Here is a 15,089-nt window from a genome sequence, read left to right as displayed (position 1 = left end):
ACGTTAGTTAGGTTTAGATAGTTCTAAGTCTAGGGGACTGATGACCTCAGATGTTAAGTCCCATCGTGCTTAGAGCCATTTGAAGCATATGAACAAAATTTCGTACGACGAGTACATATGGCACAAATAGGACATCAAAGAGTGGCAATCTGGCAACACTGTAACCACATGTGTGGTAATTACCTCTGTCAACACAAAAAACCTCGTGCTCTACAGCTGGTGCGGTGGATATAGAGTTTTGGGTTCGCATGCGGGAGATCGAGGGCTCAATCCTGGATTGAGGCAAAAGTTTTTTATTTGGTAAATGTAGCCCAGGTGATACGGTATCTGGCATCTTTATCGTCAACAGTGATTGTAGCGGGTCCTCTAGAAAACATTTGCTCTTATATACTACAATTGTAGAAATGGGAGATTGGTCAACTTTGAATGAAGCCCTTTTAACATCATGGGAATGAATTTATTCACACCACTTCATCTACTAGACGTGAAACCTGTACCATTCTCAAATGGTTCCATATATTAGTACTATTATTCTTGCCTCGTTCAGGTCCGTTACATTTCGTTAGGGCCTTACATTACCAGTAGGACTAGCAACGTGCTTTGCGAATAATGTCTCAACTCGGTTACTATTTGTATGTGTTATCAACATGGTCCCACTAATTATGCCTTTCATCATTGAGTCTAATAACCGCATGCTGTTTAGTACATATGTCAGTGCATTATTATTATTATTATTATTATTATTACGAGAGGGAGTTGGAAAATAAGTTTCCCCTGTCGCTGTGGGCAGAGTTGTGTGATATGGGCGAAAGACGAAACGGCAGATGAACGCGCACGTGCAAGACACCGATACACCATTGGGTCGAGGTCGGTCGACCGCGGTCGAGCAGATGGCGCTGTCGCAGTGCCTGCGCAAAGCGGAGGCCAGCCGCTCGGTCTTTTCCCGGAGCTGTGGAGAGAAGGTGCGTTTTGGAGTAGTGGTCAAAGGCGGAAGTGAGAGCTGTTATCCGATGTGAATGGGCACGTGGAGTATCAGGCACAGAAATTCATAACCGCCTTGTTGAGGTGTATGGGTCAGATGTGATGTCGAGGCAAATGGTGCGGAGATGGTGCCAGCAATTCAGTGATGGACGTCAGCAAGAGCAGGACATACCGAGACCTGGCCGGAAACGCATGGCCACCACAGATGCACATGTCAGGAAGGTGGAAGACATGATTAAAGCGAGCCGGCGTATTACCATCGATGGAGTAGCGGCAGAACTTGGAATCCGATATGAGCGAACTCACAAGATTATCCACGACATTCTTCAATACAGGAAGGTGTAAGCACGATGGGTGCCCCGCCCACTGACACACGTGGAACAATGCATGGCGTTCGGCCTGGAACAGCTCGTGCTTTACCATGAATCTGGCAATGACCTTCTCTTTCGGATTGTGACGGGGGATGAAACGTGGGTGAACCCGAATCGAAGGCCGCGTCCATGGGGTGGAAACATCCGTCATCACCTGTGAGAAAGAAATCCAAAAGTACTCCGTCTGCAGGTAAAGTGCTACTCACCGTTTTCTGGGACGCCAAAGGAGTTTTGCTGCTGGACTTTCTGGACGATGCAACCATCAAAGCTACGCTGTACTGTGCCACTCTGTCGAAATTGCAAGAGGTGATTCGGAAAAAGCGGCCTGGCCTTCTCAGATCTCGCGTTCTGCTGTTGGATGACAATGCGAGACCACACACGGCGAAGGCGACGCAAAACTATATTGCAACTCTTGGTTGGGAGCGCCTACACCATCCACCTTACAGTCCAGATCTCGCACCAAGTGATTTCCATCTGTTCCCTGCTTTGAAGAAGACTCTCGGCGGGCCGGCCGGGGTGGCCGAGCGGTTCTAGGCGCTACAGTCTGGAACCGCGCGACCGCTGCGGTCGCAGGTTCGAATCCTGCCTCGGGCACGGATGTGTGTGATGTCCTTAGGATAGCTAGGTTTAAGTAGTTCTAAGTTCGAGGGGACTGATGACCTCAGATATTAAGTCCCATAGTGCTCAGAGCCATTTGTCATTTTTGTCACTCTCGACGGAAGGCGCTTTGGCAGCAATGCTGACGTCAAACAAGCCGTTCAATGCTTCTTCCACATGCAACGCCCTGATTTTTCCCTGGAAGGCTTTTTGAAGCTTATAAAGCGGTATGACAAATGTCTCAATGTACTTGGAAATTATGTAGGAAAATAAAGATATGTCTTATCTTTAATGTCTCATTCTCTTTTTTTTTCCTTTCACACACAGCTCTGATCACAGTCGACAGGGGAAACTTATTTTCCAACTCCCTCACGTATTATTATTATTATTATTATTATTATTATTATTCTATCGACAGGATTGTGAAAACACCACGTCTATTACCATTAGGGAAACAGTGCAATTCGAAACTGAACATTTCGCAATTAGTGGTGTCGGGATGAATCACGCAGAACAATATCTGTCAGAGGGGTAATGCACGTTAGGTGGAAGAGTGCCTGGGTTTGACGCCGTGCTTATACTGTGTGCGCTGTCCACCAGACAGGGACTAGTTGCGAGCGGAGTAACGTGCCCATGACAGACTCCAATGTACATGAATATACGTATCGAATTTTCTCATTGTAAACACTCTAAACCAGTGTGGCAGACGTATGGCATACACAAACGATGAATATGTGGATAGGCTTCCGGTGCTTGGTGCATCTCATAGCCGGGCTGGTGTTACCACTTGTGAATATGTTGGTCGAGCGAAGTACTTGTAGCATAGCAAGGCAGCTGCGTGCCTCGCAACGCACGATCGTGTTACACGAGCATGGGCTGCACCCCTACCATTATGCTTTCACGCAAGACTTGCTTCCTGCAGATTGCCATTAGCGGATGCTATTCTGTGAATGGTTCCAACAACAACAGGTAGCACAGTGATGACTTCGTGAACACCGTAATATGGTCGTATGAAGCAGCATTCACTCATGAGTGTGTCTTCAATATGCACAATGCCCACCACTGGTGTGAAGTTAGCCCACACGTCACCTGTGACCATGGACACTAGGTTCACTTTGGCATCAATGTCTGGGCGGGGATATTGGGCGACAAGTGTTTGGATCTCTAAATGTTGCCCCACCCGTTGACTGCACAAAGGTATCATGCATTCCTTTCAAACTATCTGCGTGATGTGCTGGAAGATGTTCCACTACATGTTCGGCAGAGAATATGGTTCCAACTCATGGTGCACTTCCACACTCTGGAATTAATGTGCAACAGAATTTGGGCGGAACCTTTCCATGGAGATCCAGTTGTATGGCCACAGCATTCACCTGACCTAAATCTGCTGGATTTCTTCCTATGGGGAGACCTGAAGGAGCACGTGTACTCTACTCTGCCAACAAATGCAGAAGATGTGGTAGCACTTGTTCATGCTGCTCTTGTTACTGTGGACGCAGCTTTTCTGCGAAAGGTCCAGAGCTGTAAGATCCGGCGGGTTGCGCAATGTTTGGTCGTGGGACGTGCAGGGAGGTAGCTTTGAGCATCTGTTGTACTGAAGACAACGTATTCTGTTGTGAAGGTCATATGGCCATTAATATGGACATTATTACTGTCACTGGTTGGTAATGCGCGACATCTGAGCGCTCATATTACTTGTAGTCTAAATGACAAGTAGATGAGGTGTTATTGTACTGTGCTATTATCTTTAGCATCTCGAAATTGATATTTTCTGTAGTTATTCTGTCCTATGACAGGTCATCTGTTTCAACTGTGTATTTCTTATTTGTCTAACCACATATTTGTTATGTTCAGCGTTACAAAATGTTGTAAATCTAGAACACGTGTGACCTAAGAAACGGTGTCGATTACAGTATGAAATGTCAGAATGAAATTAGCAAATAAAAAAAAAAAAATGGGCCTCAACCCATGATTGAACACTCAACCTCCTGCATGCTAACCCAAAACTCCATCCACTGCACCAAGTGCACAGCACTATGTTCTTGTGCTGACAGAGGTAGTTACCATACGTGTGGTTACAGTGTTACCAGATTGACACTCTTTAACGTCCTTTTTCTGCCGGATGTACTCCGCCGGACGAAATTTTGTGACAGACATTTTTTTATCGCTGGCATGTCAAGAGTCGCGTTCGCTTCATCCTGTTTATTCATGCCGCTCCTAACATTCATATAAACTCTCACAAATAAAAAACAAACTTGTTTTTATGCCAACTAAAGTTCACATGTCCGAGGATCTTGTTAAATTTTCTTTATACCACACAAAGTGCAGTTTACGTTTATATTATTTTCAGTTGACATTATTTACGAATGGTGGTGTTGGCTACAAAAAAAAAAAAAAAAAAAAAAAAGAAAAAAAATGTTGTCGCTCATGTCGTATGTAGCCATGTTTTTAAAGTGTTTTGCTCGATAGTCTTATGCTTACAGGTAAGTAAATTTTTTTTTTTCATTTTATAATATTTATTACCGTTACTAGGTTACCGTTTTGTTACCTGGTGTGTACAAAACAGTCCTACCTCATGCATGGATGGGATGATCAAAAACACAAAACAAAACTCGCGTTAGCTAGCAAAAAGCTCTGACTTGAGAAAAGCGCAGCATAGCTCGCCTAATTAACGGCCTGTCGTTTACAGATACATAGAGAATCCAGTTCCTTCTCACAGAGTCACCTTAGCTTCCATGACAACCATTTAGTTCAAGGTGAAATCATTAAAACTTACACTACATAGGCCATTATGAAAATACTGTACGTGTATAAAATAATTGTCAGTTTCACCTATTAGCTAAGAATGTTCTTTTACATATTAATTATATACAGGTATCAGAAACTCCCCACTGCATCGTCTGGAATCCAGCCCAACCATGGTGAGTTACATAAAAAAATTGTTCACTTCAAGTTGCATACTTGGTCACATTGCACATACTAATTTCACAATATCACTGACTTGAGCGTTCTACCAGGGCTATCCACAAAGTACATTACGTTTTGGAATTAAAAATAAATAAAGTATTGGAAATTTTTTTATTATATACAGATGAAAGCCACACTTGAATACTACTTTTCTACATAGTTGCCATTTAAATTCAGGCACTTATCGTAGCGATGGACGAGCTTGGAAATTCGTTCGTCGTAAAATTCGGCCGCCTGCGCTTTCAACCACGTGGTTACCTCTTTTGGGACAGAAAAGGTGTGATTTTTGTGGATTTCCTGGAAAGAGGCACTACAATAAACTCTCAAAGGTATTGCCAAACTCTGCACAACCTCAGAAGAGCAATACAAAACAAGCGCAGGGGAAAGTTGGGCTCAAAGATCTTGCTGATTCACGACAACGCCCGGGCCCACACGGCAAATGCCACCCGTGAAGTTCTCGAATCTTTTAAGTGGGAGTTGTTTCCTCATCCGCCGTACAGTCCCGACCTGGCACCGAGCGACTTCCACTTATTCCCAGCAATGAAGAAGTGGTTGGCGATGCAGCGTTTTGATGACGACGCACAGCTTCAAGAAGAGGTATCCACGTGGTTGAAGGCGCAGGCGGCCGAATTTTACGACGAACGAATCTCCAAGCTCGTCCATCGTTACGATAAGTGCCTTAATTTAAATGGCAACTATGTAGAAAAGTAGTATTTAAGTGTGGCTTTCATCTGTATATAATAAAAAAAATTCCAATACTTTATTTATTTTTAATTCCAAAACGTAATGTACTTTGTGGATAGCCCTCGTATTATGTTATTTGCGATGACAGTCCACCAGTTCATGCCGCTCCTAATATAAACTGTGATACTGGTGAGGACACACCAATTCAATAGCCACCTTGTCACTAAATGAATATAATGTAACTGTACGGACGATTGTCGCCATGTGCTGACTTTAAATTTGTATTCCAGGTGTGTTTTCTAATACAAACGTAATAAGCGGCGACTCTGCAGTGACATATTCAAATTACTGTAGTGAACATTAACGTGCTTAACGAATGTGGTAGCCGGCTGCTGTGACAGAGCGGTTCTAGGGGCTTCAGTCCGGAACCGTGCTGCTGCTACGGTCGCAGGTTCGAATCCTGCCTCAAGCATGGCTGTGTGTGATGTCCTTAGGTTAGTTAGGTTTAAGTAGTTCTAAGTCTGGGGGACTTGTGACCTCAGATGTTAAGTCCCATAGTGCTTAGAGACATTTCTGCATCTACATCTACATGGATACTCTGCAAATCACATTTAAGTGCCTGGCAAGGGTTCATGGAACCACCTTCACAATTCTCCATTATTCCAATCTCGTGTAGCGCGCAGATAGAATGAACACCTATATCTTTCTGTATTAGCTCTGATTTCCCTTATTTTATCGTGGTGATCGTTCCTCTCTATGTAGGTCGGAGTCAACAAAGTATTTTGGCATCCGGAGGAGAAAGTTGGTGATTGGAATTTCGTTTGAATGTTGTAATGTTGATAAACACAGTGTGTAAAAGTCCCCAATTTATATGAATCGCAAAGAAATTTACACATAACGCAATAACGGATGTGAAACCTTTGGCTAAATATTTTTGTATCACTTAAGCTGCACTTTTGAACTTTTCATGTTTCCGGGGGAACATGTACACCAAGACGGCAGCCTGTAGTAGCAGCCGGTCTTCACGTGTTCACCGAGACGCCGCCATTTCTCTAGCTGCCCACAGAGTTCGCCGGCCTACCGACAGAGCACGCCAAGTGGAGGCTGCTACAGCGGCTTCATCTGTGTGGTTCACCGACACGCCGACAGGGGCCACTAAGCGAAGTCAGCTGTTGGTTATGCGTGACCACCTACCGAATCAACGCCAAGCCGCGCCATGCGTTCTCTGCACGTTGCCCATATCCCACTAATTTCGTGTAAATTTGCCGACAGCGCTCGTGAGCGCAGTTTACCATTTTTGAGGAACAATAAAAGAACGAACTTATAAACTCTCTCAACCTAATAAAAGAACTCATTTTTATACTGTTATGAGCAATTGTAACTTGTAAACCTACTCATTCAGTGACAATAACGGCGAAGCGTAAAACTTTTTTTGAACAGTCTATCAAAGGACGCGGACTAAATGTGAACTTCATGAGTTTGATTATATAAAAATGTGTTGTCTCATCATAGAACGTTAACAAAATACTTTGCTAAATACTCTACAATTGAATACTTGTCTTCAATCTATGTGGACCAAATAACGCCAAGCATTCAAGGCGGCGGTGAAGTATTATTCATGTAAGGACGAGGAATGAAAACAGGCCCCGAACTTGGTTGGTGTTCGTTGAGCATAATAAATAATTTTTGTTCTCAGCATAAATAAATGTGTCAAATGAAATGAAACTATATGTAAGCGAAACATTTAATTATATGTTAACGAATCATTTTTGAAAAGCAATGACACGTAATTATTTTTTGCTCTCTATGGAGGGGAGGAGTAGATCAGTGTTTTAACGTCCCGTCGACAATGAGATGATTAGAGTTGGAGAAGAAGCTGTGCTTAGGGTAGGATGGGAAAGGAAATCGGCTGTGCCCCTTCAAAGGAACCATCACGACGTTTGTTTGATTTAAGGAAAACATAGAAACCTAAATCGGGATGGCCGATCATGAACGGTCGTTGTCCCGAATGCAAGTCCACTGTGCTAACCGCTGTGCCGCCTCGCTCCGTGCTTTCTATGGAACAAGAGAGCCGACTTCCTTCTCTTGCCTCGAGTAAACTCTCTTCTTAGGTGTCGTAGCAGAAGTATTTCGTCAATGTCTCATGTTTTCGTATTTTAATTGAATAATTTTGGTGGATTGTTGTAAAGAAGCCGTATCATTATTTCAATACCTCTTCCTAGCAGTGGCGGATACAGAAAAACCTCAAGGAGGGGACGCCAAAGATATCTTGTGCTACCTTTACTTTCACTGCAATAAAAAATAATCAGGTCACATGTGCAAAGTTTAAGAAAGTTTTATTTAAACCGATTATACACATATACAAGACAGTACCATGTTATGATATAAAAAATTTACAATTGTGGTGCTCTTCTTTAAATAATGAATTCTATGTGCCTATTCTTCCTGGCAAATTGGTTAATTACGTCGTTAATAGGACAATCAATATCAGCGTGAGTGTTCAACAGAGCTAAGCCATTAAAGCGATCCTCCTCCATTGCCGACCTCAGCCATGTCTTTGTACGCCGCAATACTGAAAAACTTCTTTCTACTGTAGCAATAGATGCAGGCAGATAAGCAAATATTTTGTACAGCGTGTGCAAAGTACGATAGTCTGATCTGGGACAAACAGACAACGCTTGCATAACAGAATCACGATCATTAATGGCGTTTATGCTCGTTTGCTTGTATTGAAGATTGGTTCAAATGGCTCTGAGCACTATGGGACAACATCTGAGGTCATCAGTCCCCTAGAACTTAGAAGTACTTAAACCTAACTAACCTAAGGACATCACACACATCCATGCCCGAGGTAGGATTCGAACCTGCGACCGTAGCGGTCGCGCTGTTCCGGACTGAAGCGCCTAGAACCGCTCGGCCACACCGGCCGGCTTTGTATTGAAGAATCTCTCCCATTAGCCTCTTTTTAATCACAAAGAGTGATTCTTCTTCGAAGAACGATAGTTCAGTTAAGCACTGATTCAATTTACGTGCCAGGTCATTGTCGTCATGTTTCAGTAGTTGTGAGGGCAAAAGTGTGTTGAATTTTAAATGACAAATATTTTCTTCAGCAAAACATTCTCTCATGTCAGTCGTAACATGGTCCAGTGTTGGAATAAAAGTAGTTCTTTTCCAATATGTAATGGCATCATCATTATGATCGCAGTTTTCCCTGTGTCTTCGTCTGCCTGTAAGACGACGAACACTCATCTCCACGTCTAACTCTAACTGCCTTCGCCTCTTCAACAATACGAGCAAAGTGGCTATCAGCATTAGCTCTCATGCCTTCGTACACCTTGAGCGTCGAATCTAATTTTGCTTTTGTCATCGCAACGTCCAGGCTAGGGTCTTGTAAGATTTTGCTGACTGAATATGTTATGCTCATAATGTCACTCATTGTAAACAGAGTGATGATAAACTCGCAATTAGTGAGAGCTCGAAGGAGAATATTGGCTTTGGCAGCCGTTGTTCTATCCTTCCAACACTGTACTTCTTTAAGAACTGCAAAATCTTCCGGGATCAGCAGCGAATTGAGTAACAGCATCATGTCGCTCAGCCCATCTCGTTTGACAATGTGACTTCAATGTTGCGAACTGCTTGCTAGACGCTGTAAATAGTACCGAGTGAGTTTCTCACACTTGTAACTTTGCAACTGCGAGAGACAGCGAGGTTGAGCTGGTGACTTCGACACGGAGCTACTTTCGCGTTGATAGTCTTCTTTCTTATTGTAGCCACAGCTCCTTTCAGTTCTGACATATTAACTGAGCAACCATTACAGCCTATACGCACACAGTTCTCCTGTGACAGAGAAAGGCTTTCAATTCTCCTTAGAATCGTACTACCTAATATTTCACCAGTAACGCTACGCTCTTCATCTTAACTCTCTTGAGGTTCGTCGTCAATGTTTCCACTACAATCATTGTCTTCATGGATGTTAACGAAACCCAAAAATCTTTCGTGTAATTTGCCATCACCATCAACATAGCTTGCAGCTAAACTCAAGTGGGCGATGTGCGCTATGTCCGTAGTGTCTTCGAAGATTATGCTGTAATAAAGAGAATCTTTGAGTTCCTCCGGTATACTCGATAACATCACTGTTTCACACCATGAAATAAGTTCGTTACATGTTGTTTTATTTATGTAAGTGGCGTTCGCTTTAGTGGTCTCAAGGTGATGTTTTAGTTGCTAGTTTCCAGCGTCAGTTCCAAATCTTAGAAGAGATCTAATGTTTTTCTCGTTACTCACTATACTTTGACAATCATTTTCGTTTTCTAATAGACTTCGATCATCTCTATGCCCTCGCAGAGGAATATTTTGCTTTCCATGAAACATGATTGTTTTTATTATAGGTACAAGATGGTCTCTGTTTTCCCTAATGCTTTCCATTCTCTGTCCTGACAATTGATTTACGACCCCAAGTTCGCGGTTGTCTCGTGTCGCCAAAAAATAATTTTGCATCTATTGACGCTTCAACGTGTACTTGATCTGAGAGTGGGTATAAAGGTCACCATCTTTACCAGTACGTTTGGTCAACTCTGTTAGTGGTTCAGTCACAAGTTTCTTGGCGATAATGGATTTCTTTCCTCCAACCATTTTATTATTCACAAAAACTGAGAAAAAGTGATAACACCAGCCATGGATACTGTTCAAAGTGAGTATCGTGCATTTGTCTGCATTCAACCCGTCCCCTCTTGTTGTGCCCGGAAGTGGGAAAGATATAACCTTTTTCAGGTTTCCTTGAAGCTGTGAGAAGCTTGTGTTTTATATCATCACTAATATTTCCTGACGCTAATATACCCAAATAATTTCCCATATCCGCGGGACTAAAGGAATCAGTCGAAGGACTTTGTTGTGGAAATTTCGACGAAGTGCTGGGCTCTGCCTGTACATCTGGTGGCGTTTTTGCGGCTGAATGATGAATGGAATTTTCAGGTGTTTCTATTTTTCTTTTTCCTATTACATCCATTTTATTATATTGTTACGACATAGGTAAATTAGATGCCAATTACTCTCGAATAAACACTTTATTCGTACTGAAAAATGCAACGCTAGTATACTTAGTTAGCACTAAAACACACACGGTCACACTCCGCGTATTTCTAGTATCACTAAGCACAACACTGACTGAAGTCCGTAGTAACAGCCAATTATCGCAATGGTTGTCTGCCCCGGTAGCTGAATGGTCAGCATGACGGACTATCGTCCTAAGGGGCCTGGGTTCGTTTCCCGGCTGGGTCGGAGATTTTCTCCGCTCAGGGACTGGGTGTTGTGATGTCTTCATCATCATTTCATCCCCATCCGGCGCGCAAGTCGCCCAATGTGGCGTCGAATGTAATATGACCTGCACCAAGGCGGCCAGACCTGCCCCGTAAGGGGCCTCCCAGCCAATGACGCCAAACGCTCATTTCCATTTCCATCGCAGTTGCTCACTTTTTATCACTCCCAAGTTATAGCGACGATTGTAGCTTTCAAACTGACTACCCGGCAGCGATACTGCTTCCCTTATATATGCGGTTCAGTTGTTTCGAGAACATTCGTTGCCAGAATGTTCGCTTCCAGGCTTTTATGGAGTGTGACCAAGTACCTATTGTAAAAGCGACAAGTCAATAGGTACCTTCTCCCTCTCCGTCCGAACAGGCCTAGGAAGGCCCAAGGGTTCCGACCGGCCGCCATGTCATCCTCAGCCTACAGGCATCATTGGATGAGGATATGGAGGGGAATGTGGTCATCACACAGCTCTCCCGGCCGTATGTCAGTTTCCGAGACCTGAGCCGCTACTTCTCAATCAAGTAGCTCCTCAATTTGCATCACAAGGGCTGAGTGCACTCCGCTTGCCAACAGCGCTCGACAGACTGGATGTTCATCCAACCAAGTGTTAGCCCAGCCCGACAGCGCTTAACTTCGGTGATCTGACGGGAAACAGTATCACCACTGCGGAAAGGCTATCGGCAATATTTATCTTACGACACATAATATAAAAGCAGGTTTCAAATGATGACGTCATAAGGTAATTTATGTGTGTGGAATTTCTATTGTCGATTCCGTTCCTTTCTAGTCCATTCGATAGAGGGCCTATATAGTAACAATGCCTTTTTAGGAATCTTCTCGAAAGTAGGGAAGCAGCCTACTCCCGCCATATAGAATTCATATGCTTTCCATTGTGTGCCAGCCTAGTCTGCTCTAACTAGCTATGATGTTACGAATGTTGCGCAGTACCTTAGAAGCAAAGTAAATAATCTGAAAAGTTTATAGCATGTAAGGAGTGATGCTAAAATAATATTTTGTTAAGTTTCAGTTTAGTAACTTTAACAGTTTTCGAAATTTGGACATTTTACATAAAAATCATCATCATAACAAATCAAAAATGGCTCTGAGCACTATGGGGCTTAAACTTCTGAGGTCATCAGTCCCCTAGAACTTTGAACTACTTAAACCTAACTAACCTAAGGACATCACACACAGCCATGCCCGAGGCAGTATTCGAACTCGCGACCATAGCGGCCACGCGGTTCCAGACTGTAGCGCCTAGAACTGCCCGGCCCCCCAGGCCGGCCTCAGCACAACAGGACAGAGCTAGAAACTCAACATTTATATTCAGATTCCTTTTTCATTGTAATTTAATGGGAACAGCATGCTGGATCTCACAAACTAATATTTTGGTTGAAATTCACGATTTTCTGTTTTTGTGCCCTGAAAGTACGGAAGCAAGATAGATTAAGTAAGTGATTAGATAAAGCTAGGATGTCTAGATTTAGGTAGAATGGAGATACGCTATAATAACAAAGATGTGAGAAGTTTCCAGAAGGTGGCTATGAAACTATAGCTGTAGCGACTCTCAAAGGGCAAGTTCAGAGCTCATCTATTGCGTGCAGTGCAACTAAAATAATTCTCTCGCCAAAAGTATTTAACATAGGCACATCAGAATTTTATTACCGATACTTACTTGTGTGCTGACAGCACAATTAAATTGAGAGCTTCATTGGCCTTCAGCGAATGAAGCAATTAATTATTTAGTAACTTGAAGTGGTGTTCTGCTAGCCCCAGCAGCTAGTCAGCAAGGCAAATGTTGTCGGCTGCGCCTTCGGCTGTCCACACCGCAGCTATATACTGTAAATAAGACTACGGCGAGCTAGAGTCAGGCCTCAGTTCTCTTCTAGATTCGTATCACCGCGCACTCCGTGTCGGAAGCCGCGTCACGTTTGCGCAGTTGCAAGGAACAGCCTTGGATGTCATATTATGTAACTCGGTACGCACGTAACAGTGAGGTCGCATTGTGGTAAAGTGTTAATTGCAGAACGACTTCAGTGATTTATTCTCAGTTTGCGTATGTCGTATTTTCACGTGTCGCCGCAGGAGAGACCTACAATTACTGGCGTGGCATTTGATGAGTATTAACATCGAATTTTGGCGAGCATCCACTTTGAACATTTACATCGATAACGGTTATTGAACAGTTTCGTTATCTAGGGATAATAGGATCTGCGCAAAAGACTGAACAGCTCTGATAGTACAATAGCTGATATGGGTAATCATTTGTCTGGAATTTTACTCGTCATCATTTTCAGAATATAGTGAAAATTATTATAGTAAACTGCATTTCCTATGAATCCCAGATATCATCCTAAATCCTCAGTGTAATGAACTTCAATGATCAATAACTTTATTTCTCCATCAGAGTAGGCACGGTGAACTTTAACTACAGGCATCCCGTTTTGCTAATCACTTTCTGGTCGCAAACATTGTAATTAGAGAGCGACAACAATAGACAAAATTTTCTACGTGCCGCCCCACAACTATTACCTCGTGTTACGTTACTAGTAAAAATATTATCATGAGTCTTTTAACAATGTCTTTACTGAGGAATTACTATGAATTACTATTATTAATACTTCACAATCGACTGATCACTCTCACTCTTGACTAATCTTCACACATGCACTTGCTACCACTACCAAATGGTTCAAATGGCTCTGAGCACTATGGGACTTAACTACTGTGGTCATCAGTCCCCTAGAACCTAGAACTACTTAAACCTAACTAACCTAAAGACATCACACACATCCATGCCCGAGGCAGGATTCGAACCTGCGACCGTAGCGGTCACGCGGTTCCAGACTGTAGCGCCTATAACCGCACGGCCACTCCGCCCGGCGCTACCAGTGCCACTTTTTACTTATTCATTCTTCAGTCTTAATGTTTCTGCTTCTGAATGTAAACTAGCTTCCTATTCGGCGAATAGTCCGCATTTATAATGCAACGTATAGAAGGTTCTCTGTACAAGAAAACAGTAGAATATTTGCGATTTTTCTCGAACAAATGTCAGACAGAATAACGTATCGAGATCACTAGAATAGCCGCGACTTTTCTCGCAGGTACGTGGCAGCTACAAGTATCTATGTGCCAGACAGAAACGTATAAAATACCGGTGATGCTGTAATGTAACTTATCACCACGGACTACAAGTCCATATTTAAAAAAAAAAAAAAAAAAAAAAAAAGTATAAAATACGATGACGCGGACACGCGTGCTATGTAGGAAAGTACAACTACTCGATAATTCGATTCAGTCACGCCGACTGACGAAAGAAACGAATGAATAGCGTGCGGGCTGAGTGTGGCGCGGGCGGCGCGGGTGGTAATGCGGTCGGGGGGGGGGGGGGGGGAGTTGCATTTTTATTGCATGTATTTTTAAAGCAATGTTTCAAGCCTCATTGGAGACAAGTTGTGGGAACATTGTTGGATGGTGACAAACAAAACCTGATAGCGTTCGTTCGTCACTTAATCCAGCATTTCAAATCCATACGTCACTGAGATGATTTTTTCCTATTTTTTCTATTCACGATCCGGGCTATGTTTCCACGTGAAAGGCGTACTGTTTTAGATCTGTTACTAGCCGCATCCTTAGTCTGATGCAATGACTCAGCTGGAGTGTAGAAATCGTCGCAATTAAATAAGGGGTAAAACAATCATAAAAATTTATCGTTTCATGTTTTATTCTGCTGAAGCAGAGTCTCCAGCGAAGCATTAAATTATGTTGTTTCACGTCCAGCCAGATTTACTTCTGTGTGAAGGTTTCTTAATTCAAATTCATACAAAATTTTCATAAGATATAAACTATATGAAATCCGTGAAAGAAACACTACAGTATGTTCATAATTTTGATCCCCATTCAGTTTCAACGAAGCTGAATATTGCTATCAAAATACCGGGTGATCAAAAAGTCAATATAAATTTGAAAACTGAATAAACCACGGAATAATGTAGATAGAGAGGTACAAATTGGCACACATGCTTGGAATGACATGGAGTTTTATTAGAACCAAAACAATACAAAAGTTCAAAAAATGTCCGACAGATGGCGCTTCATCTGATCAGAATAGCAATAATTAGCATAACAAAGTAAGACAAAGCAAAGATGATGTTCTTTACAGGAAATGCTCAATATGTCCAC

The sequence above is a fragment of the Schistocerca serialis genome, chromosome 7 (assembly GCF_023864345.2).
Source record: "Schistocerca serialis cubense isolate TAMUIC-IGC-003099 chromosome 7, iqSchSeri2.2, whole genome shotgun sequence".
Taxonomy (NCBI): domain Eukaryota; kingdom Metazoa; phylum Arthropoda; class Insecta; order Orthoptera; family Acrididae; genus Schistocerca; species Schistocerca serialis.
Note: the sequence above shows the minus strand (reverse complement) of the source record.